Below are 26,365 nucleotides of genomic sequence, written 5' to 3'. Positions count from 1 at the left end.
AACAAACGAAAAGTCAAAAAAAAGAAGACAAAGTGGGAATAAAAATACATCTTGAGGAAAATAAAAAAATATATACCAAAAAATTATGAGAAGCAGCAAAGCAGTTATAAAAGGAAATTTTATAGCTATAAATGTATATAAAAAAAGATTTCAAATAAAGAACTTAATATAACAGCTCAAAAAGTACAGAAAGAACAAAGTAAACTTAAAAGTAGCAAAAGGAAGGAAAAAAATAAAAATTAGGGCAGAAATAAATGAAATATAGAATTAAAAAATTAGAAAGTTTTTTTAAAATGGTAAATAAAATTAGACTTGGTAATGATAAATAAAAAAAGACAGCTAGACTAACTCAGAAAAAAGAGAGAAGACTCAATAAAATCAGAAATGTAAAAGGAGACATTATAACAGATACCACAGAAATATAAAAGATAACAGACAGTTAAATGCCAGCAAATCAAAAGCCTAGAGGAAATGGACAAATTCCTATGCACATACAACCTATCAAGACTGAATCATAAGGACATAAAAAATGTGAACAGACCAATTAGGAATAAGGAGATTGAATCCATAATAAAAACCTTCTAACAAATAAAAGTCCAGAATCAGATGATGTCCACAGTGAATTCTACCAAACATTTTAAGAAGAAATAATACAAACACTTTTAAAACCCTTCCCAAAAGTTGAAGTGGTTGAAATACTCCGAGGCACTTTTCAAATCAGCAACAAAAAGAACTACTGGATCATATCCCTGATAAATAAAAAATGTAAAAATTCTCTACAAAATGCTACAAAACTGAATTCACCAGCACATATCAGTAAATGTGATGCATTATATTAATAGAATGATCAATGAAATCTCATATGATCAATTCAATATATGCAGAAAAGGCATTTGGCAAAATTCAACACCCTTTCATAATAAAAATACTCACCAAACTGGGTAGAGAAAGAATACACATCAAAACAATGAAAACTACATATTCCATGGAAGGATTCAAGATGGCGGAGAAGTAGCAGGCTGAGACGACATCAGGTAGCAGGAGATCAGCTAGATAGCTTATCTAACCATTGCAAACACCTACAAGTCCAATGGGAGATCAAAGAGAAGGAGAGCAACAATTCTAGAAACAGAAAATTGATCACTTTCTGAAAGGTAGAACCGGCGGAAAAGTGAAACCAAAGAAAGGGAAGGTAGAACGCGGGGGGAGGGGCCAGCTCCCGGCAAGCTGTGGAGCAATGGAGCACAAAATCAGGACTTTTTAAGTTTGATCCACTGAGGGATATCACCCCAGAGGCTAAATCAGAGTGAAGCCCAAATGGGCTCAGCATAGCCCCAGGTCCCTCAGGGTCACAGAAGGACCAGGGGTATCTGAATGTCACAGAATTCACAGGTATTAGAGTGGGGAAGCCGGCTACAGAGACAAAGCTGAGGAGTGAGCTCTCAACCCAGGGTTACTTTGAACCAGGCATAGGCAGGGTGAGCTTGGAGCACGGCCAAGGGCCAGGGAGACAGGAGTAATTGAGCTCTGTTCTCCAAGCACGGCCAGAGGCCAGGGAGATGAGAATGACCAAGGACATTTCTCCAAGTGCGAATGACAGAGTGCTTCTCTCCAAGCATGGCCAGAGGCCGGGAAGATGGGAGTGATTAAGCACTTTTCTTTGAGGGTGCATTGAGGACCGGGGCCCTGAGTTCTCCACTCCTCTGGGCCGGATTGTGAGACCGCCATTATCATTCCATCATCCAGAACTCTACGGAAAGCCTTCAGGGAACAAAAGTTCACAGATTACTTAGCCCTACCCTAGGTAAGGGCAGGATAAATCCATCTCGGGCAAAGACACTTGAGAATCAATACAAAAGGCCCCTTCCCAAGAAGACCTACAAGAAACCCAGCCAAGATCAACTTCACTTACTAAAGAGAACAGTGGAATTCCAGAGGAGGAGAAAGCAAAACAAGGAATTCATGGCTTTCTCCCAATGATTCTTTAGTCTTGCAGTTATATATTTTTTCTTTTTCCTTCTGCTTATTTTTTAAATTTTTAACCATTTATCTTTTAATGATTTTTAAACAGATTATTTTTAAAATACCTTACAAAAAATTAATGATCTATTTTGAACCTTCATTATTATAGTGTTATTTTATCCTCCATTGTATCTAACTATATATTTATTTACACATAGGGATTTTTCTTCTAAATAATTTGGGGTATAACTTCTCCTAATAGACCAAAATATACCCTAAATCTAGCTCCAAGATTGTTCTAGTGTCCAGACTGAGCAAATTCTCTCCAGTTTATTTTTCTTTATTGTCCCAACCAACTTGCTCTATCAACTTATTTTTTAGAAATTAATTTTTTAACTCATTTTTATAGGTTCATTCCATCCCATCATTGTGCCTACCCTTATATGTTTTTCATCCTTTAAAATCCTGGGAGGTAGTTTCTTCTAAGAGACCAAAATACTCCCAAAATTAAGTGAGTGACCCTGTTCTAGTCACAAATCTAGTATATATATAATTTTTTTTCTTTGGTAATATTTTTTCCTTGTTTTCTTTTTTTTAAACCTTTTTTCCCCTAGAACTTCTTTTTTATCCCCTTTTGTTCTGCCACAACTTGGGGTCTCTTCCGATTTGGTTAAAGCACAATTTCCTGGGGTCTTTACCACCCTTTTACCATTTTATTTGCTCCTTTATGTATTCTTATCTTCTCAAAATGACAAGGTGGTAAAACTCATCACAAGAAAAAGAACAAGAGGTAGTACCAAAAGCTAGGGACCTAATCAAAACAGACATTGGTAATATGACAGAACTAGAGTTCAGAATGACAACTCTCAGGGTTCTAGCTGGGCTCGAAAAAGGCATGGAAGATATTAGAGAAACCCTCTCCAGAGAGATAAAAGCCCTTTCTAGAGAAATAAAAGAACTAAAATCTAACCAAGTTGAAATCAAAAGAGCTATTAATGAGATGCAATAAAAAATGGAAGTTCTTACTGCTAGGATAAATGAGGCAAAAGAATTAGTGATACAGAAGACCAAATGATGGAGAATAAAAAGCTGAGCAAAAGAGAGACAAACAAATACTGGACCATGAGGAGAGAATTTGAGAGATAAGTGAGACCATAAGACGACAAAACATTAGAATAATTGGGATGCCAGAAGAAGAAGAAAGAGAGAGGGGAGCAGAAGGTATATTGGAGAGAATTTTTCTAGAGAATTTCCCTAATATGGCAAAGGGAACAAACATCAAAATCCAGGAGATACAAAGAATGACCCTCAAAATCAATAAAAATTGGTCCACACCCCGTAACCTGATAGTAAAATTTACAACTGTTAACGACAAAGAGAAAATCCTGAAAGCAGCCTGGGAGAAGAAGTCTGTATTGTACAACAGTAAAAACATTTGATTGGCAGCAGACTTATCCACAGAGACCTGGCAGGCCAGAAAGACCTGGCATGATATCTTCAGAGTGTTAAGTGAGTAAAACATGCAGCCAAGAATACTATATACAGCTAGGCTATCATTGAAAATAGAAGGAGAGATTAAAAAGCTACCAGGACAAACAAAAGCTGAAAGAATTTGCAAACACCAAACCAACTCTAAAGGAAATATTGAAAGGAGTCCTCTAAGCAAAGAGAGAGCCTAAAAGTAGTAGATCAGAAAGGAACAGAAACAATATACAGTAACAGTCATATTATAGGCAATACAATGCCACAAAATTCATATCTCTCAATAGCTACCCTGAATGTAAATGGCCTAAATGCACCAATCAAAAGACACAGGGTATCAGAATGGATAAAAAGCAAAACCCGTCAATATGCTGCCCAAGAAACTCATCATAGAACCGAAGACACCCCCAGATTTAAAGAGAGGGGGTGGAAAACAATGTACCATGCTAATGGCCATCAGAGGAAAGCTGGGGTGGCAATCCTTATATCAGATCAATTAGATTTTAAGCCAAAGACTATAATAAGAGATGAGGAAGGACACTATATCATATTCAAAGGGTCTGTCCAACAAGAAGACCTAACAATTTTAAATATCTATGTCCTTAACATGGGAGCAGCCAACTAAATAAACCAATTAATAACAAAATCAAAGAAACACAACAACAATAATAAAATAACAGTAGGGGAATTTAACACTCCCCTCATTGAAATGGACAGATCATCCAAGCAACAGATCAACAAGGAAAAAGGCCTTAAATGACACACTGGACAACATGGACATCACAGGTATATTCAACACATTCCATCCCAAAATAACAGATACACATTCTTCTCTAGTGCACATGGAACATTCTCCAGAATAGACCACATCCTGGGTCATGAATCAGATCTCAACCATTATCAAAAGATTGGGATCATCCCCTGCATATTCTCAGACCACAATGCTCTGAAACTAGACTCCATCACAAGAGGAAATTTGGAAAGAACACAAATACATGGAGACTAATAGCATCCTTCTAAAAAATGAATTGGTCAACCAGGAAATTAAAGAAGAATTGAAAAAATTCATGGAAACAAATGATAATGAAAACAAAAGTGTTCAAAATCTGTGGGATACAGCAAAGGCAGTCCTGAGAGGAAAATATAAAGCTGTACAAGCCTTTCTCAAGAAACAAGAAAGATCTCAAATACACAACATAACCCTACTCCTAAAGGAGTTGCATAAAGAACAACAAAGAAAGCCTAAACCCAGCAGGAGAAGAGGAATAATAAAGATCATGGCATAAATCAATGAAATAGAAACAAACAAACAAACAAAAACCACCACCACCAACAACAACAAAAAAAAAAACAATAGGATAAATCAACGAAACTAGGAGGTGGTTCTTTGAAAGAATTAATAAGATTGATAGACCCCTTTCCAGACTTATCAAAAAGAAAAGAGAAAGGACCCAAATAAATAAAATCATGAATGAAAGTGGAGAGATCACAACCAACACCAAAGAAATACAAACAATTATAAGAGCATACTATGAGCAACTCTACGCCAACAAATTCAACAATCTGGAAGAAATGGATACATTCCTAGAGACATATAAACTACCACAACTGAACCAGGAAGAAATAGAAAACCTGAACAGACACATAACCAGTACGGAGATTGAAACAGTCATCAAAAATCTCCAAACAAACAAAAGCCCCGGGCCAGATGGCTTCCCAGGGGAATTCTACCAAACATTTAAAGAAGAATTAATTCCTATTCTCCTGAAACGGTTCCCAAAAAATAGAAATGGAAGGAAAATTTCCAAACTCTTTTTTTCTGAGGCCAGCATCACCTTGATCCCAAAACCAGACAAGGATCCCATCAAAAAAGAGAACTACAGACCAATATCCTTGATGAACACAGATGCAAAAGTTCTCACCAAAATACTAGCCAATCGGATTCAATAGTACATTAAAAGGATTATTCACCACGACCAAGTGGGAATTATTCCAGGGCTACAAGGTTGGTTCAACTTCTGCAAATCAATCAATGTGATACAACACATTAATGAAAGAAAGAACAAGAGCCATCTGATACTCTCCATAGATGCTGAAAAAGCATTTGACAAAGTGCAGTATTTCTTCCTGATTAAGACTCTTCAACGTGTAGGGATAGAAGGCACATATTATCAATATTATCAAAGCCATCTATGAAAAAGCCACTGTAAATACCATTCTCTTTTTTTTTTAAAGATTTTATTTATTTATTTATTTGACAGAGATCACAAGTAGGCAGAGAGGCAGGCAGAGAGAGAGAGAGAGAGGAGGAAGCAGGCTTCCTGCTGAGCAGAGAGCCCGATGTGGGACTCGATCCCAGGACCCCGAGATCATGACCTGAGCTGAAGGCAGCGGCTTAACCCACTGAGCCACCCAGGCGCCCTGTAAATACCATTCTCAATGGAGAAAAACTGAATACTTTTCCGCTGAGGTCAGGAACACAGCAGGGATGTCCGTTATCATGACACTGCTATTCAACATCGTACTAGAAGTCCTAGCCTCAGCAATCAGACAACAAAAAGAAATTAAAGGCATGGAAATTTTGCCAAATTGGCAAAAGAGAATTCAAACTATCACTGTTTGCAGATGATATGATACTGTATGTGGAAAACTTAAAGGACTCCACTCCAAATCTGCTCTAACTTGTATAGGAATTCTGTAAAGTGTCAGGATATAAAATCAATGCACAGAAATTGGTTGCATTTTTTTATACCAATAAGACAGAAGAAATAGAAATTAAGGAGTGAATCCCATTTACAGTTGTACCCAAAACCCTAAGATACCTAGGTATAAACCTAACCAAAGAGACAAAGAATTTATACTCAGAAAACTCTAAAGCACTCATGAAAGAAATTGAAGAAGACATAACAAATGGAAAAATGTTCCATGCTCCTGTATTGGAAGAACAAATATTGTGAAAATGTCTGTGCTACCTAAAGCAATCTACACACTTAATGCAATCCCTATCAAAATCCCATCCATTTTTTTTCAAAGAAATGGGGCAAATAATCCTAAAATTTATATGGAACCAGAAAATACCTCGAGTAGCCAGAGGAATATTGAAAAAGAAAGCCAAAGTTGTTGGCATCACAATTCCAGACTTCAAGCTCTATTACAAAGTTGTCATCATCAAGATAGTAGGGAACTGTCACAAAAACAGACATAGATCAATGGAACAGAATAGAGAGCCCAAAAATACACCCTCAACTCTAGGGTCAACTAATCTTCAACAAAACAGGAAGGAATGTCCAATGGAAAAAAGACAGCCTCTTCAACAAAAGGTGTTGGGAAAATGGAACAGCCACATGCAGAAAAATGAAATTGGACCATTTCCTTACACCATACATGAAAATAGACTGGAAATGGATGAAGAAGCATAATGTGAGAAAGGAATCCATCAAAATCCTTGAGGAGAGAACAGGTAGCAACCTCTTTGACCTCAGCAGCAGCAACTTCTTCCTAGGAACATCGCCAAAGGCAAGGGAAGCAAGGGCAAAAATGAACTATTGGGATTTTATCAGATCAAAAAGCTTTTGCATAGCAAAGGAAACAGTTAACAAAACCAAAAGTTAACTGTCAGAATGGGAGAAGATATTTGCAAATGTCATACCAGATAAAGGGCCAGTATCCCAAATCTATAAAGAGCTTATCAAACTCAGCACCCTCAGAACAAATAATCCAATGAAGAAATGGACAGAAGACATGAACAGACATTTCTGCAAAGAATACATCCAAATGGCCAACAGACACATGAAAAAATGCTCCACATCACTCGGCATCAGGGAAATACAACTCAAAACCAGAATGAGATACCACCTCACACCTTTCAGAATGGCTAAAATGAACAAGTCAGTCAATGGCAGATGCTGGCAAGGATGTGGAGAAAGGGGAACCCTCCTACACTGTACGTGGGAATGCCAGCTGGTGCAACCACTCTGGAAAACGGCATGGAGGTTCCTCAAAAAGCTGAAAATAGAACTACCCTATGACCCAGTGATTGTATTACTGGGTATATACCCTAAAGATACAAACGTGGCATTCTGACAGGGCACATGCACCCAAATGTTTATAGCAGCAATGTCCACAATAGTTAAACTATGGAAAGAACCTAAACGTCCTTCAACAGATGAATCAATAAATAAGATGTGGTATATGTGTACAATGGAATACTATGCAGCCATCAAAAGAAATGAAATCCTGCTCTTTGTGATGACATGGATGGAACTAGAGGGTATTAAGCTTGGCAAAATAAATCAATCTGAGAAAGACAACTATCATATGATCTCCCTGATATGATGAAGTGGAGATGCAACATAGGCAGTTTGGGGGGTATGAAAAGAAAAATAAAAGAAGATGGGATTGGGAGGGACACAAACCATAAAACACTGAATCTCACAAAACAGACTGAGGGTTGCTGGGGGGAGGTGTATTGGGAGAGGAGGGTGGGGGTATGGACATTGGGGAGGGTATGTGCTATGGTAAGTGCTGTGAAATGTGTAAACCTGGTGATTCACAGACCTGTACTACTAGGGATAAAAACACATTATATGTTTATAAAAAATTTTAAAAAATAAATAAAAAAACACGTATTGCAAGCCCAGAGCTAATCTCATATTCAATCAAAAAAGTTTGATAGTTTTCCCCTTAAAGATCAGAAACAAGAAAAGTGTGTCCACTTTCACTACTCTCATTTGACATAGTACTGGATGTCCTAGCCAGAGAAACAAGGAGCACAAAGAAATAAAAGACTCCAAAAAAAAAAAAAAAAGGAGAAATAAAATTTTCCTTTTTTGGATAACATGAACTTACATGTAAAAAAATCCTAAAAACGTCACAAAAATATTTGAATAAACAAATTTAGTAAAGCTGCCAAATACAAGATCAATATATAAAAGACAAGAATTTTGTTTTGTTTTGTTTTTAATGTGGAATGCTTCCCAGTTTTTCATGTCAACCTTGTTCAGTGATCACGCTAATCTTCTCTGCATCATTCCAATTTTAGTATATGTGCTGCCAAAGTAAGCACAAGACAGGGCCATTTTTACACTCTAATGATGAAAAACAATCTAATTCACAATAGCATCAAAAATAATAAAATACTTAGGAAAAGTTTTAACTAAGAAGATGAAAGATCTGTACCCCATAAACTATGACATTGATAAAGAAAAGAAATTGAAGGAGACACAAATGTAAAGATAGCCCATATTTATGAATGGTAAGAATTAACATTGTTAAAATGTCCATACTACCGGAAACCAGCTGTAAATTCAATTCCTATCAAAAATCCAATGTTAGGGGTGCCTGGGTGGCTCAGTGGGTTAAGCCGCTGCCTTCAGCTCAGGTCATGATCCCAGGGTCCTGGGATCGAGCCCTGCATCAGGCTCTCTGCTCAGCAGGGAGCCTGCTTCCTCCTCTCTCTCTCCCTGCCTCTCTGCCTGCTTGTCATCTCTCTCTGTCAAATAAATAAATAAAAAATCTTTTTAAAAAAATCCAATATTATTTTTTGACAGAAGTAAGTAAAGAATCCTAAAATTTATATGAGACCATAAAAGACAACAAATAATCAAAGCATTTCTGAGAAAGAATGAAGAAGAGAAATTACACTTCTTGATTTGAAATTATACTACAAAGCCCTCAAGCTCAAAACAATAAAGTATACTGGCATAAAAACAGACCAATAAACAAGTAGAACAGAATTGAGAGTCCAGAAAATAATCCTTTCATACAATCACCTAATATTTGACAGGGGCCAACATATGTAATTGGTAAAGATAGTCAGTTCAAGAGATGATATTTAAAACTGAATAGTCACATAAAACAGTATGAAACTGGAGCCTTATATCACTCATAAATCTTAACTTGAAATAGATTAAAGACTTAAATGTGATGCATGAAACTAAATTTCCTAAAGGAAAACATAGGAAAAACATTGATCTTGCCAATAGTTTTTTGGATACCAGACCAAAAACACAAGTAAAAAACCAAAAATAAATAAATGGTATTACATCAAACTAAAGTTTCTGCATTGCCAAAAAAAAAAAAAAAAAAAAAAAAGAGATAGAGAGAGAGAATAAAAACAAAATCCACAGAATGGAAGAAAATACTTACAAATCTTATATCTGAAAACAGGTTAATAACCAACAGGTACAAATAGAAAAAAATATATAATTTAAAAAATAGCAAAAGGATCTCAATAGACTTTTTTTTCAAAAAAGTTATATAAATGACCACAGGAGCATTAAAAAGTGCTCAACGTAAAAACTCAGGGCAAAGTCATTATGTTGTTGTTGTTGTTGTTTACTTCTGGAAAACACAGCAAGTTATTACTACCTATTAGAATATATACTACCAAAAAATTAAAACTAAAAATTTTGGTAAATATTGGGGAAAATGGGGAACTTATGCACTGTGATAGGGATATAAATTTGTATGGAAAACAGTATGGAGATGATTCATATTATTAAAAGTAAAATTACCATACGATTCAGTAATCCCACTTCTAGGTATATATCTAAAGGAAACGGAGTCACTATTCGAAGACATATCTGCACTCTTATGTTCATTATAAAATTATTAACTCTAAGCAAGAGATGGAAATAGCTTCAGTATCCATTAATGGATGAATGAATAAAATAAGTATGGTAAATATATACTATGGAATACTACTATTTAACCATGAAAAATTAAGAAATACTGCCATTTACAACAGCATGGATGGATCTTGAAGGTATTATACTAAGTGAAATATTTCAAAGATTTTATATATTTTTTAAATTTATGTATTATGATATCCCTTACATACAGAATCTGAAGAAAAGGCAAACTAATAGAAACTTAGAGTTGAGTTGACAAGGGGTGAACCTGGGGTGGAGTAAGGTGGTCAAAGGGTACAAACCTGCAACTATAATATGAAAAAGTTCTGGGGATCTAATGTACAGCATGATGATCATAGTAAATAATATATACATACTTTTTTATTGTGCTTCCCTTTATTAAACTGCATATATCACATTCTTACAAGTTGATAGTTTATAGCAATCTTGTATAAAATAGGTCTGCTGCCACCAATTTTCTAACAACATTTGTTCATTTTGTGTCTCTCTGTCACATGTTGGTAATTCTTGCAATATTTCAAGTTTTCTCATTATTATTGTATTTGTTATGGTGATCTGTGATCAGTAATTATGACCCACTGAAAACTCAGAACTAGTTTACTTAAGGTATATACATTGTTTTTCTTTAAAGACATAATGCTTTTGAACAGTACAGTATAGTGTTTATTTTTTATATGCACTGGGAAACCAAAAAAAAATAATAATTTGACTTAGTTTATTGAGATAATCTCTTTATTGACGTGGTCTGGAACAAAACCCACAAGACCTCTGAAGTTTATCTCTACTGTACTATATACATAAAAGTTGCTAAGAGAGTAGATCTTAAAATTCCTTACGATACATGCATAAAAACAGTGGCAACTATATGAGATAGTAGATGTATTAACATTTTTATGTAGATTATATTGCAATACAGATGTATACCAATTTATCAAATTGTACAAAATTTACACAATGTTAAAAGATTGCAATGTTATAAGAAATCATTTCTTAAATTTACAAATTATAATATGTCGAATATTTTTCAATAAAGCTGGAAAAAACTTTTTGTAGAATTAATCTATTTTTCAAAAAAGGAAGTAAGGAAGTAGAAACTTCAACTAACTCTGAAATAATAGAATATAAAATCCATTTTAGTTATATACACTGTGACAAAATCTATTACTTAGTTTACAATGAAGGAATACTTATGAAGCATGAAGTATGGTCTATAAATAAGGCTGAAAGAGCTCATTTTTAAGGTTTATATTTAAAATCTTCTTTTGAGATACTGAACTGACCACCCAGTTTTCCAAACATAAATATCTTAACTGCATGAATTTATTTCATACAACTCTATAATCTAGTCTCATAAGAAAGCAGCATGCAAATTTTGAATAAGACAGCCTTGCTAAAGTTTCTTTATGTTCAACAGTTTGGGATACTTCCCTAAAAATAAATAGAAGAAAAATCAGCATATTTATCATGATAATTATTATTCATAATGAGATTCATATTGAATTAGGAAATATATATCCTCAGGGGGGGTAAAGTAAAATGAAATTTATTTTGGTAAATGTGTCTATGAATAGTCAATACAATGCCTCAATATAAATGAATATTATCATTTTGAACAATTTAATTACTATTATTTGAATTATTATAAGTATAAAAATAGCTATCATTTTAGCATGGAATATGAGACTCTCATGCTCCATGCTTCATTACAGCCACACAACAACTCTGCATAATAAGTATTATCATCACCATTTCATGGGTGAAAAAACCGAGGCTAACACAATTTAGATAACTGGTTTATGATTACATGGCTAGTAAAGATGCATCACACTAATTTAGGCTTTATGATTTCAGAATTGTACTCTTTCCACTGCACATTCTATTACTCTGTAAATACTTGGCTTGTTTTCATTTAGTTCTTCAATTTTATTCATGTGGTGATGGCTTAAAGCTTCATTTAAAGGAAGCTTAAAAAATTCATTTAACCAAAAGCTCCCAAGAATTAAAAATGTCATGGATCTAATGTAGACATGGATATCATTAGTTAATGGGTAACTATATATTTTCCACTCTAGTGAGATAACAGAGTATTTTTCTAAGTTTCAGTCTCTGAGTGTTAAAAAGGACTTTGTTAAAATAGAAATATTTAGACAAAGGTGATCAAAAGTCTAGATCAGGTCACCTTAAGAGAAATATTAGGAAACTGAGGAAACCAATGGAGATTTGAACACTGAGCTATGATATAATGAATGGTTTAAAGTATTTAGTAGAGTATAGAAAAGCCCTTTAAAGCCTGGTCTTAGCCTAGCATTGCAGCTTCTGGGATATCTGTCTATCTATCATCTATCTATCTATCTCTCTATCTAGATATAAACTGGAAAACTTTTTTAACTTAAAGATTTTGAGAAATATGGGGCACCTGGGTGGCTCAGTGGGTTAAGCCGCTGCCTTCGGCTCAGGTCATGATCTCAGGGTCCTGGGATCGAGTCCCGCATCGGGCTCTCTGCTCAGCAGGGAGCCTGCTTCCCTCCCTCTCTCTCTCTCTCTGCCTGCCTCTCCATCTACTTGTGATTTCTCTCTGTCAAATTAATAAATAAAATCTTTAAAAAAAAAAAAGATTTTGAGAAATAGAACATAGTCAGCACCATAGAAGATCTCTTTATGATAACAACCTCGCCCCTCCTCCCAGTTTGTTAATATTCTCTCTTATTTAATGTAACATTATGCAAATATACCACTACTGATCTGCTGTTATGAATGAAATAACTATAATCATCTGTTTTCATATTCTGGTGAAAATATTCATTTAGTTCCATGTTGTATTTCTATGAATGGACCAATTTTTTTTATTTTTATTGTTAAGTTTTCTAAATATTGTCCAACTTACCTCAAATGTTTTTATTATGGGCACTGTCATTCTTTCACATTCTTGCAAGACATTTTTACTGTTGCCCAATATGGTAAGTGTGTAATAGTATGCCATTCTAGGTTTTAATTTAATTTTAATTTTAATTTAATTTAATTTAATTTAATACCAGATTCATAATAAAGATAAAAAGTTTTTATATATGAGTGGCCATTTGGATTACCCTTTCTGTAAAGTACATGCTCAAATCTTTTGATATCTTAACATTGTGTCATACTGAATTCTTTAATAGTAGATTTTTGAATGAACTTTTAGCTGTGTAGGTCTTCTCTATTTTATTTTGAATTTGTTTTCATTTAAAAATCTTTATATTTATTTCCATAATCTTCTTTTATTTTGCTTTGTCTATTATCTATATATTTATATATTTATTTATTTATTAGCAAGCAAGAGAGAGCGAGCGAGCGAGAGTGCAGGGAGGGATAGAAAAAGAAGAGAAAAGAATCTTAAGCAGGCTCCAGGCTCAGCACAGAGCCCAACACTGGGCTCTATTTCACAACCCTGACATCATGACTTGAGCCAAAATGAAAGAAATAAAATAAAATTAAGGTGTTAAAAAAAAGGAAAAAGAATTGGAGCTTTAATTAAGAGAGCCACCCAGGCACCCCTGTGGTATCTTAAATTAGCTGTCATATCTTTAAAGTTCTAGAGTATCCATTTGGTTCATTTATAAAATCTTTCTCAATATCATTTTTAGTGTCAGTTTTTTGTTCAATTTGCTTCCCCTCTCATTTCTTTGAGCAGAGTAATCAAGCCATTTTACAATCTTTATTGATCATTTTAATATCATACTTAATCCCATTTTGTCTATCAAATCTTGTTAATGGTTTTTCTTTGCGTGCTTTGTTACATTTTGCTATGTTCAAGACATTATATTTGAAACTCTTATTGAGTAGGGATAATTAAGAGCTATAATAATGGTATGGTCCTCCTTGGCAGGATTTTCTCTTATATCTGAGACTCTACAAGACAATCATACTCCAAATTCAGTGACTGACTTTCTCAGTTTACACAGAAGGCAAGGTAGGCTCTAGTCTTATTTCTGCTTCTCCTTGTGCTTTGGGGATCTCAACTTAAATTTGGGTTGTACCAAAGTCCTCAAACTTGATTGCTGCTGGATTTTGAATTTTGTTTCTCTAGTATCAAGAGTCTATTAAAAACACAGCTCAGTGTGTTTTAGCAGTTTCAAATGCTCTCATAGCTAAAATGGCTTCAGGGCATATATCTCTAGGCTCTCATTGTATTTCGTATTTCGGCCCAGTAATCCCTCACTTATTTTTATAATCATTCTGATATTTTTAACTTTAAAAGCTATTTTGTCTGGATTTTTAGTTGTCTTAAGTAGGAGTTTTTAGATCACCATTACTAGAAGCAACAACAAATATACATGAAAATATCTGCAGTAGTTTATCACATCTTTATGGCTTCGAAGTTCCATAAGCTGAGGCATCCTTCTCTAATCACTTAGACAAACTCCAATTTACCTTTTAAAACAACACAAGAATTGCTTCATTTAAGAACATGTTCAGGGATGACTCTTCCCCACTGTGCTTACCAACATTCCCACACACTCTTTGCTACCCACACCTTGTTTATGATCTTTCATTAGGTATATCAGCATCACCAGGATTTTGCTCTAGTGTATTTTTGTCCTTTAGAGCTTTAATTAAATATTAATTCCATAGAAAGTCTGTCCCTTTTCTTTCAAACCTGGGTTAGTTATTTCTTCTCATCCTTTGTCAGAAGTTACTTTATTAGAGAAACTTACAGCTGTATTGTGACTTTGGAGCCTTTACAGTTTTTTGACTGGAAAAATCACCCACCCCTGAGATCTTTACACAGCTTCATAGCTGATATTATTCAGAGATCTGTTCAAAACAGACTTTTTAAGGGAGTCCTTTTCGGACCACTCAGTTAAAAAACCTCTTCTTCTCAATCACTGCTCTTTTTAAAATGTGCTTATTTAGTTCAAATATGCATCACTATTAAAGAAAAACCAGTACAATTTTTTTTTTTAAAGTTGGGTTACCTATTATCTATCTCTCCCATTAAAATGATTCCTCTGGGCTGGGGTTTTGTTGTGCTCATCTTAGGCCAGGCACTCAATAAATTGTCTATGAATGATTGAGTTGTTTGACTCCCTTGCTAGATTCTCAACTTCATGAGGCCAAGGATTGTTCTATTCAGTCCTTCTTTATCCTCAATGTCTGTTATATTGCAGTCACTTACGTGACTAATGGGAAAAATCACAGAAAGAAAGAGTTAAAACTACAGAAAAACCCTGTAGGTTCAATAACACAAAGCTTTCTAAAATTATTTAGCCCAGGAATTGAATACTGGCTGCACTTTTGATTATTTTTTAAATGATATTGAATTTAATTTAAATGGAAATACTTGAATGGTAGAATAATTTAAAAATTATAAAAGCAACTTGTTCCTTAAAGTAAGAATTATATAGGGCTTGCTTTAGGTAGCATAGACAGTTTCACAATATTTATTCTTCCAATCCAGGAGCATGGAACATTTTTCCATTTCTTTGTGTCTTCCTCAATGTCTTTCATGAGTACGTTATAGTTTTCTGAGTATAGATTCTTAGCCTCTTTGGTTAGGTTTATTCCTAGGTATCTTATGGTTTGGGGTGCAATTGTAAATGGGATGGACTTCTTAATTTCTCTTTCTTCTGTCTTGTTGTTGGTGTAGAGAAATGCAACTGATTTCTGTGCATTGATTTTATATCCTGACACTTTACTGAATTCCTGTCATGTTCTAGCAGTTTTGGAGTGGAGTCTTTTGGGTTTTCCACATATAGTATCATATCATCTGCAAAGAATGATAATTTGACTTCTTCTTTGCTGATTTGAATGCCTTTAATTTCCTTTTGTTGTCTTGATTGCTGAGGCTAGGACTTCTAGTACTATGTTGAATAGCAGTGGTGATAATGGACATCCCTGGTGTGTTCCTGACCTTAGTGGAAAAGCTTTCACTTTTTCTCCATTGAGAATGATATTTGCAGTGGGTTTTTCATAGATGGCTTTGATGATATTGAGGTATGTGCCCTCTATCCCTTCACTTTGAAGAGTTTTGATCAGGAAGGGGTGCTGTACTTTGTCACATGCTTTTCCAGCATCTATTGAGAGTATCATATGGTTCTGGTTCTTTCTTTTATTGATGTGTTGTATCACATTGACTGATTTGCAGATGTTGAACCAACCTTGCAGCCCTGGAATAAATCCCACTTGGTCGTGGTGAATAATTCTTTTAATGTACTGTTGAATCCGATTGGCTAGTATTTTGGTGAGAATTTTCGCATCTGTGTCCATCAAGGATATTGGTCTATAGCTCTCTTTTTTGATGGGATCCTTGTCTGGTTTGGGGATCAAGGTGATGCTGGCCTCATAAAATGAGTTTGGAAGTTTTCCTTCCTATTCTATTTTTTGGAACTGTTTCAGGAGAATAGGAATTAGTTCTTCTTTAAATGTTTGGTAGGATTCCCTGGGAAGCCGTCTGGCCTTGGGCTTTTGTTTGTTTGGATATTTTTAATGACTGTTTTAATCTCCGTACTGGTTATGGGTCAGTTCAGGATTTCTATTACTTCCTGGTTCAGTTCTGGTAGTTTATATGTTTCTAGGAATGCATCCATTTCTTCCAGTTTGTCAAATTTGTTGGCATAGAGTTGCTCATAGTGTGTTCTTATAATAGTTTGTATTTCTTTGGTGTTAGTTGTGATCTATCCTCTTTCATTCATGATTTTATTTATTTGAGTCCTTTCTCTTTTCTTTTTGATAAGTCTGGCGAGGGGCTTATCAATTTTATTAATTCTTTCAAATAACCAGCTCCTAGTTTCCTTGATTGCTCTATTGTTTTTTTGGTTTCTATCTCATTGATTTCTGCTCTGATCTTTATGATTTCTCTTCTCCTGCTGGGCTTAGGGTTTCTTTGAAGTGTGTAAACCTGGCGATTCCTAGACATGTACCCCGTGGGATAAAAATATATGTTTATAAAAAATAAAAAATTTTTAAAAAAGAATTATATAGGGCATCTCTTCTAGAAGCAAAATTTTCAAATGTCAAACATCTGAAAGCATAGAAGGAGAAGTAAGAATGTGAATTGTACATCAATGCTCTTTTCTTCATATTCAGCAAAAAGCTACATTCACACCTTTCCAATTTTTTCAACTCTTTTGACAAAGCCTTCAGAGGAGTTACTGCTGATGACAATCATCACAGCCTAACAGGAGAAATTTTATAAAGAAAAATAATAGCATGTTTTTCCCAAATTGTTAAGGATATGGTGAAACTCTGTTGGATTCAAAGGAGGAATGTGCAATTTCATGCTCTATATAATAATAACTTATTTTAATACTGTCTTTGCAATTTTTCAGATATATCCATTTACTGAAACCACTAACAAATAATCAAAAACAAACAAATTAACAGGGGTTTGAGACAGGAATTATCTAATCTAAAAATAGCACATGTTCACAGAATACACAACACATATCCCAAGTACTAATATAGGTTTCAAGTAATAGTCAAAACAATAGTAAAAATGATTCAGACCCTTCCAGTCAAATCATAAATGGGACCTTAACTGTAAATCCTTATCTTTAGATCAAAGCGGGTAATTGGGTGCTGAAGATACATTATAGAACTAATATGTTATAGAACTCTGAAATGAGTCATTTATTCCACCACTTTTCCTGCACAGCTGCCGACCCATGTTTTGGTTCCTGGAAATAGCTGCTACCCTGTCATACTTCTTAAAAGCACATATATTGATAAATCTACTCATTCCTACATTCCTCTGTGACTGTCACTGTGTTAAAATGTGGAGCCAGCTGACTCACTTGTGGTGGTAACTTGTAGAAATAATAAAGTAGATGAGTTTGCGAAGTATTTTGTTATTTCTAAAAATGCAAAAACCAAATTACATTGAAATCATAAGGGGTGTTTCAGGGAGAGCTTTAGGATGTGGATTTTTGTGTAATCCACAGAGATTAGCTCCAACACATATTTAAACTCTCCTCTAGGGGCAACCTCAGTGGTAAAGCAAGAAGATAAACAGATGTATACACACCCTGGCACAAAATTTTCACTTATGTTTGGCTTCCTAGTCTCCTCGTGTTACTTATTTATCTTAACTTCTCTCTGAAATCAGGGAACACAGAATCTCAATCAGTTGACATTTTTCTACTGAATTACCCAATAGTCTGATCATACCCCTAAGACTTTTTTAAATTAGTTCACTCATAATCCCAAATCTGCTTTGCCTCCTCAGCTCAGTACACTGTAATTTGATTTCAAAATGAGGACAGTTGTCAGTAATGCCACATTCATTAATCTATTTTACAATTCCATGTACTTAGAACTATGAAAATATGTTAATAACATCCATTCCAATAAGCCACCCTAAATTTATTATCATGAAACAAGACCTCAAGAAAGAGAATTCAAAATCATCCATGTATTTGCAATTTATTGCAATAAAGCCTTTATCAATAGACTTCCCTGAGCACATGGTGGTCAAATTGCTGGAGAAAGCCTGCCAGATCTATTACAAGCTTTCTCATGGCTTCTAGGTAATCCAAGTAAGCCTTTATTGATACTGGGAAGGGATAAAGCAGGGTAGGGATAAACAGTGATGTAAGAATTGGCTAGACAAAGGTAATGACTCTCATTACAAAGTGAGTATTTTAAAGCAAAAGAGCCTGTTGGGAATATTGTTTTATAAAATAGTGGTATTTTTTTACTAACTTTTTAAAATTCAATTAGTTAACATATAGTGTACCATTAGATTCAAATGTAGATTTCAGTTATTCATCCATAGCATATAATAGCTAATGCTCAGTACTTACTGTTATAGCTTCTTGGAAGCAGAATTTTAAGCCACTGAGCTACCCAGGCACCCTTGAAAGCAGAATTTTAGATCATATTTTCTGATTACTTCCATGTAGTACAACACTTTTCTGCTAGCAACCTTCAACACATACTGTTTGTTAGAGGAATTTCTTTAATTATATATAAATAGGAATTTATTCAAATTTATAAATATATAAAGTAAATAGGAATTTATTTAAATTGATTTAAATATTGCACGCTGTTTCATTGTTCATAAATAAGGTGATGATAGTATAGCCATTAGTTGGTAGCACTGATATATCACTTTCTTTTTACTTCTCAGTGCATTCTCTTTACACAAAATAGATACATATTTTATAAACATATATTTTTATCCCCAGGGGTACAGGTCTGTGAATCGACAGGTTTACACACTTCACAGCACTCACCAAAGCACATACCCTCCCCAATATACATAATCCCACCCCTTCTCCCAAAACCCCTCTCCCCAGCAACCCTCAGTTTTAAAAGAATCTGAATCTGTGGCATACTTTTAAAAAACCCTAAACAGTAAAGTTTATCATTTTAAGGAATCTCAATTATCTTCCTCAATTGTGATATTATATCCTTCTATCTAGGCCAGATATTGTAGAGGGATTTGAAGAGACATTTCTAAATTTCATTTTTCTCATCTGCAAAATGCTGATCATGATCCTACAATAAAATACACTTACAATTTTTTGATGAGAATTTATATATTTATTTATTTTAAGATTTTATTTATTTATCAGAGAGAGTGGGTGAGAGAGCAAGCACAGGCAGACAGAATGGCAGGCAGAGGCAGAGGGAGAAGCAGGCTCCCGGCCAAGCAAGGAGCCCGATGCGGGACTCAGTCCCAGGACGCTGGGATCATGACCTGAGCCAAAGGCAGCTGATGAACCAACTGAGCCACCCAGGCATCCCTTTTGATGAAAATTTAATCTGTATAAACAATATATTTGCTGTAATGCATGGTTCATGGAAAACATCTTATTTAATTATAAGCAACAACAGTATTAGAAATTAAGTAAATGTGTCTATAATATTTAAAGTTTTAACACATAATTCCAGTGCTTTGCCTTATTTTCTCAAATCCCTTTACCATTTTCACTGACAGAGTCAAATGTATTTTTCCTACTAGTAGCCAGCTCTTTGTCTTTTGTCAGATAGATGCCCTTGTGAATTATTTATAATAGAAATATTAGCAATAATAATAATAATAATAATAAATAGCAATGAAAATGTTAAAAAAAAAGTATTCTTAACTAATTAGGGTTCTTAGACATCAATTAGAAGAACCACCTCTGGCAAACAAATTAATCTGCAAAACATTCCCAGAATTAACAAGTCAATCAGATACAGGGTTGTCCGCAGACTGAAAGGTGAAGCAAAAGGACTAGGTTAGGAAAATAGGTAAGGACAGTGAAAACAATGATCAAATTTTTGGGCTAAATTAATTCTTAGGTGTCCTTTCAATGGAGTCCTGGGCATTATGTAGCAGATACTCTGGAGATTATCTCAATCCTTTGGAGTCACACCGTTTATTAGCTTGCTATTGACAAAGTTATTTACAAACTGTAGAGCAAGAGGTTATAATGTAGAAAACTGATGGTAATGCACAAGATTCTTGTTAACAATAATGCAAGTTAATGATTTTTCATTAAAAAACATAAATTCTATAACCCAAATTATGGGCCCAGAGCACTTCTGCTGCACAACTCTGCTTATATCCCAAAGTACCATGTGAACTAGTTTTAATATCTGATTCTCTTTTTAATTTTTGAATAAAAATTCTTGACACAAGTATTTTATAATTGTGTGATAATCATGCATTTAATTTCTTGGAGAACAAAACACACTTTAGCATAACTATGTTCATTCACAAAACCAGCCTTGATAACACACTTCTATATGTTAGAAATGATATAATAAATGTAGAATATTGGGCACTTGTTTGGTATTCTTTGCCAGGTTTTGCACTATCTAAAAAGAGATCAGTGAACTTGGACTGGAGTTAGTAGACATGGAAGAAAATAAAATATTACAGAGAAGAATACTCTGTGGTCCACAAGCTAAACGGGCTGGGATTCCCATCATTTGGATCCCTGTAGCTTTACAAAAGTCAATTAAATTTTTGTATCTCCAATTAAAGTTGATTCCCCAGTACTTTTTCAAACATCTCTTGTAAAGTATTGTTTCCCAGAAAAAAGGGATTTTGCACATGTACCTGCCTTTGTCTCTGGTCATGATCTCAGTCAGGATCCTGGGATCAAGCCCCATATCGGGCTTCCTGCTCATTAGGGAGTATACTTCTCAGTCTCTCTCTGCAGCTACCTCCCCCTGCCCCACTCATGCTCTCTCTCTCTCAAATAAATAAATACAATCTTTAATTTTTTAATTAAAAATAAGATAAATAAAAGAAAAAGTCTGGTCTTACTGCCCCATTTAGCTCCCTTTTTTTGAGTTGTATTTAAAGCAGCATGAGAGAACATGAGGCTCTCAAACTAAAAAAAAAAAAAAAAGGAAAAAATTGAGTTTTGTTAGGATTTAAGATCTTGTCTGCTAGACAAAAACGTTGGCTTTGTTAACATGTGAAAATTAACAAAAGAGAATAAGGTAGAATTCTAATAATTTTTGTAGAAATTAAAAATTTTCTCCAACCCAATTACATACAGACCCATTAAGTAAATTCATTCCATTGTCCCAAACCAACCTTTTCTAATAGTAATGCATCTGTGTAAACAGGGTCAACCCAAGGAATGTATAAATATTATTACTTTTTCCTGTCCCTTCCACAGTCACATCTGGGTATATTGGTAGCAATATCCATCTTATAAGACATGGTATCATAAGGAAGGGTATTCTGTCCATTTGGAATGACTGAAAATCATTGTAATTTTATCTTGGTGCAGTAACTTGAGATGGCACAGTGTGGGTTATGAATATATATATTTTTTTTTACTGGGAAGAAGAGATTATAGAGATATTGGTTATCCAAGAGAGACTGACAGGTGTTGATAGTTGCCAGGTCAATATCCATCTACTTTTTCCTTTAATATCAGAAAGCACTGAGGGATTGACAACAAGGAAACTTAAAACAACATCAAATATTTTATTGTCTCTTTTCTAGTTACATTGTAACCATATGACAAAGTATCAGTCTTACAAGATATCATTCTCTTTTACCTCTATCTTTCTGCCAGAAATGTGGGCTTAATAGTGAGAACTCCAACAGCAATTTTTGCAACCGTGAGTAAAAAGCCATGAAAACCTCTAAGATAGTTCACTGGACTTTCTTAAGACTCTGAACCAACACCAGAAAACACTCTCTGTAGTCTTCTTGTTAAATGAAAAACTATGGTTAAACCACTTTTGACAGTCTACTACATACAGCAAAATGTAAATCTTAATTGAAATATGTTCTCTCACCTGTGCTTAAGCAACTGAGTCCTGAGCTTTTCAGGTTTTCAGTCTGAAAGAGTACACCTCTGGTGCTCTGAAAGGGAAGAGAAAGGACGCCCTGTTCTCCATATAAATTATAGAAGAGAAATCTGTGCATTTAAGTGGGCCATATAAAATTTATCAAGCCATTATCTCCTAACTCCTTCCTATCCAAATTACCTGATATGCTCTCCCTACTTCTTTATTCCACGTTACTGCCTTTTCCAGGATTCTGTATCACATCACAACATGTCTTCTGTTATTTCCTTCTTGCAAGCTAGATTTGTTTTCTCCATCTGAAAAAATCAACAATATTGTGTATTTCAATTCCCATTTTCCTCAAATGCATTGATTCTTCTTATCTATTACTCGTTTCTCATACTCTGTGTCTTTGTCTTTATGGGGTTTGTACTTTGCTTTTCCCCATCCTTTACTGCCATTATATAATCAAATCTAATAACTTCTTAGAGAAAGTTAAAAATTCCTGCATAGCCACAAGTGAACACAAAGTCACTGATTTTTAGCAAACCTATAAGATTGTCAGACATCCATTCAATTTCTTATTTTTTAAGATTTTATTTATTTATTTATTTGACAGAGAGAGAGATGGCAAGCAGGCAGAGAGGCAGGCAGAGAGAGAGGAGGAAGCAGGCTCCCTGCTGAGCAGAGAGCCCGATTTGGGGCTCGATCCCAGGACCCTGGGATCATGACCTGAGTGGAAGACCACAGCTTAACCCACTGAGCCACCCAGGCGTCCCTCCATTCAATTTCTTAACTGAGTATCAAATGCATCCTGAGTTCTAACCTAAACCTAAGTTCTACTTCTTACACGTTGTTATATGACCAAATTCTTTCAGTTCAGTATTTTGTAACATTTAAATATTAATCAATTGATGCTTTGTCTGTAAATTTCTATGAAAATAATTTGAATACAGTAGATTTATTGTTATATTTATAGATTTTTTTTTATTTACTTGAGAGAGAGACAGTGAGAGAGAGCATGAACGAGGAGAAGGTCAGAGAGAGAAGCAGACTCCCCATGGAGCTGGGAGCCTGATGCGGGACTCGATCCTGGGACTCCAGGATCATGACCTGAGCCGAAGGCAGTCGTCCAACCAACTGAGCCACCCAGGCGTCCCTATATTTATAGATTTATAATCAAAGTTTCATCAGTTGTAGTTTTTGGAAATTTCAGATATAGTGATTAACCTAAAATGATACTGCCTCAAATACCTCTGATATCAAGGCCCAACACCTGATTATAGCCACACCTGTGGTGGATAGTTCCATGGGAAATCACAGTTATGTAACACTGATAGCATCTCATGTTCTCTCTCTCATTTTAGAATGTCTCCAACACAGCCCAAAAGTGTAGGAGAGTTAATGTCCTCTGAGGACAGCTCTCAGTGAAGTGGAAATAAGAACCATAGATAAAATTGTCAGTTTTCAGGTCTTCATGAGGACAACTTAAAGAAGTTTCTCAGGAACTTTCAGTAAAAGCAAGCCTTCATTTTCTATCCACAACAATTATATCAACAATGTATCTTTTTGACAAAGTTGCTTCTTCACTGTCTCACTTTCCCATTCTTTTCTACCTTAGATAATCTCCCAGATAAACTAACAGTGCTCAAATCCTTTGTCCTACTCTTTGCTCTCAGGATAAATGGAGCCAAAAGACAGATTAATATCAAGTTCTGAATGGGATCTTAGAGCTATTTCTGTCCAGATTTTCATAAACATAGGGACCTTTGAATTATCAGGTTATAAATAAGTTCCAAATGGAGGGGGCAAAAGCAAAATGTAGAAATTTTTATGTTTGATTTTTAATCATGATTAATTGACTTTATTGATTATTAAAAATATTAACATTATAAAAGTGTGGATATTTGTAAAACAATGTCATAATGTAAGAAATAAGTTGCATAGTCCTTTTGAGAATATTAAACCAAGTGTTCAGGTGCCATCTAATTTCTTGTTTAATCCAGAACTTTGGTGTGCTTTATCTTGAGGAATAGGATTTTGAAGTCTGGACAGACTAACAGAAAACTGATCCAAATGTGTGTGTTTATATTTCTGCTTTTGTTGTAAAAATCAAAGTGTGATTGCTGCTTTAAAATGGTAAAACTAATAACATTCATGGACTCTATTATAAATTTTCTAATTGTATGGGAAGAATCCAAGAAACATATAATTAGTTAATTTGCAAATCCTCAAAGAGCTACAGGATAAGGTAGTGTTATGTTCTGATTCAACAGCACCGTAATGCAGCATTTTATATGTGTGGCTAATGGATATTTTCATGAATGTTTGCTAGCTAGTCAGCCAATACAGAGAAATATTAAGTAGGGTAATTACTCACAGTTGTCTTTAATAAAATGAGAGAAAATTATCAAATTACACTAATAATAATAATCCTAGAGCAGGCTAAATAATTCAATGATAATTACAAGTATTAATCTAGCTTTCTTCCCTGATTATGACTCTTCTCTCCTTTATCATAGTGGGAGTAGCAGATTGTCTGCAATGAATTGTGAAAAGCCAGCAGTGACTTTGGCAGTGAAGGCCTCCCATCAATTTTGATAGGTTAAAATGATTCTGGTTGGTCTTGAGTAAATGTGTCAATTTTTTTTTCTGTGTGTGTCATAAAAGAAAGAAGCAATAGTAAATTCTTGCTGTTATTCCATGGAGCCAATAAAATCATACTGCCAACAAGAGGCTGTTGACACCGTAAGTGTAGTTAACTTTCTTGAAATACTAGGCCTGGAAATAAAATTCCAATATTTCACATAACCTCTTTTTTTTTTTTTAAAGAAAAAAACAAAACAACTATACTGCTTACATTTAGGGCCCTGCTGTTGTGTAACTATTTTTGAACATGTCTACTGTAAATGTGTATATATATATATTTTTTTCTGTGCAATAAATTCATTTAGAGATAAATTTGGATTGCAAATTATTTTGGGGGAGGCATGGTATTTGTGGCTAGTTTTACAAGTTAAAAAGACTAAAAGAAAGAAGAAAAACATTTCTTATTACAGCATATTTACATCTGTCAAAAGTACTTATTAACTATAACACTGACTAATGTATAATACTGTACACAAAGAAAGAATTTAAATGAGTTATAATTCAGTCAAAGTATAGATGGCCATTTTAAAACTTACCACTGCATCTTTCTGGTATGAAATGTGATATCTGGCAATCTGGTCCAGTTCATTACATCAGGTCATTTGTATGTTATTATTACCATTTTGATAGCATAGCACATTTTGATAGCATAGACATTTTACAATGGAACTATGATGCATATATTTTCAAAAGTATAGACATACATGAAGCTATGAGGTCAAAAAAGATGAATGTCCGTAGTACCATATAGACTCAACAAATAAAAGTATCCAAGGCTCTGAGTGAGATTTATGAATATTGTATAAGATTAGGCCAACATGTGGTTTTGATATAAATAATCTGTTCTTGAATTAGAATTACAATCGTTGAGTACAGTGTTGAAAATGGCAGATAGATTTTACCTCTCTTTGCTGACTAAGGAAAATGGAAAAATGTTAAGTTTGGTCAGATTTTCACTTAACTTCTGAAAAGAGAGAACCCTTCTGAAATAAGAATCCTTAAAGATATAACCCCATTGGCACAAGTTTTCAAGAAACTTGTTTGATGCTGTAGACAATTATATGGCATACGTACTGTTCTAGATGCTTCATGCCAATAATATGTAAGCCATACCAAGGCTACATATTCATATAGAGATGTTCCTCAGCTTACAAGGGGGCTATGTACAGAGAAACGCATAAAAAATTGAAAATGCATTTAATACCCCTAAACTATGAAATATCATAGCTTACCTTAACCTTATTTAACATACTCAGAACACTTACATTTGCCTGCATTTGGGCAAAATCATCTTAAGCAAAGCCTATTTTATAACAAGGTATCAAATAGCACATGCAATTTATTAAATATTACACTTTAAAAAAAGAAGAATGGTTATATATAGAATGGTTGTAAGTATA

The 26,365-nt window shown here is 34.5% G+C and overlaps 1 protein-coding gene and 1 non-coding gene across 2 annotated transcripts in view; both read right to left on the bottom strand.

The window, feature by feature from the left end:
- LOC131822047 (conserved oligomeric Golgi complex subunit 2-like) overlaps positions 1-26,365 on the bottom strand; it is a 502,532-nt gene that overhangs the window by 84,953 nt on the left and 391,214 nt on the right. The gene's annotated exons all lie outside the window — the stretch shown is intronic.
- LOC131822339 (U6 spliceosomal RNA) lies at positions 8,403-8,509 on the bottom strand. The gene has a single exon (XR_009350214.1). It is a non-coding gene; the product is annotated as a U6 spliceosomal RNA (small nuclear RNA).

The sequence above is a fragment of the Mustela lutreola genome, chromosome X, assembly GCF_030435805.1.
Source record: "Mustela lutreola isolate mMusLut2 chromosome X, mMusLut2.pri, whole genome shotgun sequence".
Taxonomy (NCBI): Eukaryota; Metazoa; Chordata; class Mammalia; order Carnivora; family Mustelidae; genus Mustela; species Mustela lutreola.
Note: the sequence above shows the minus strand (reverse complement) of the source record. Positions and strands in the feature narration are given on the sequence as shown.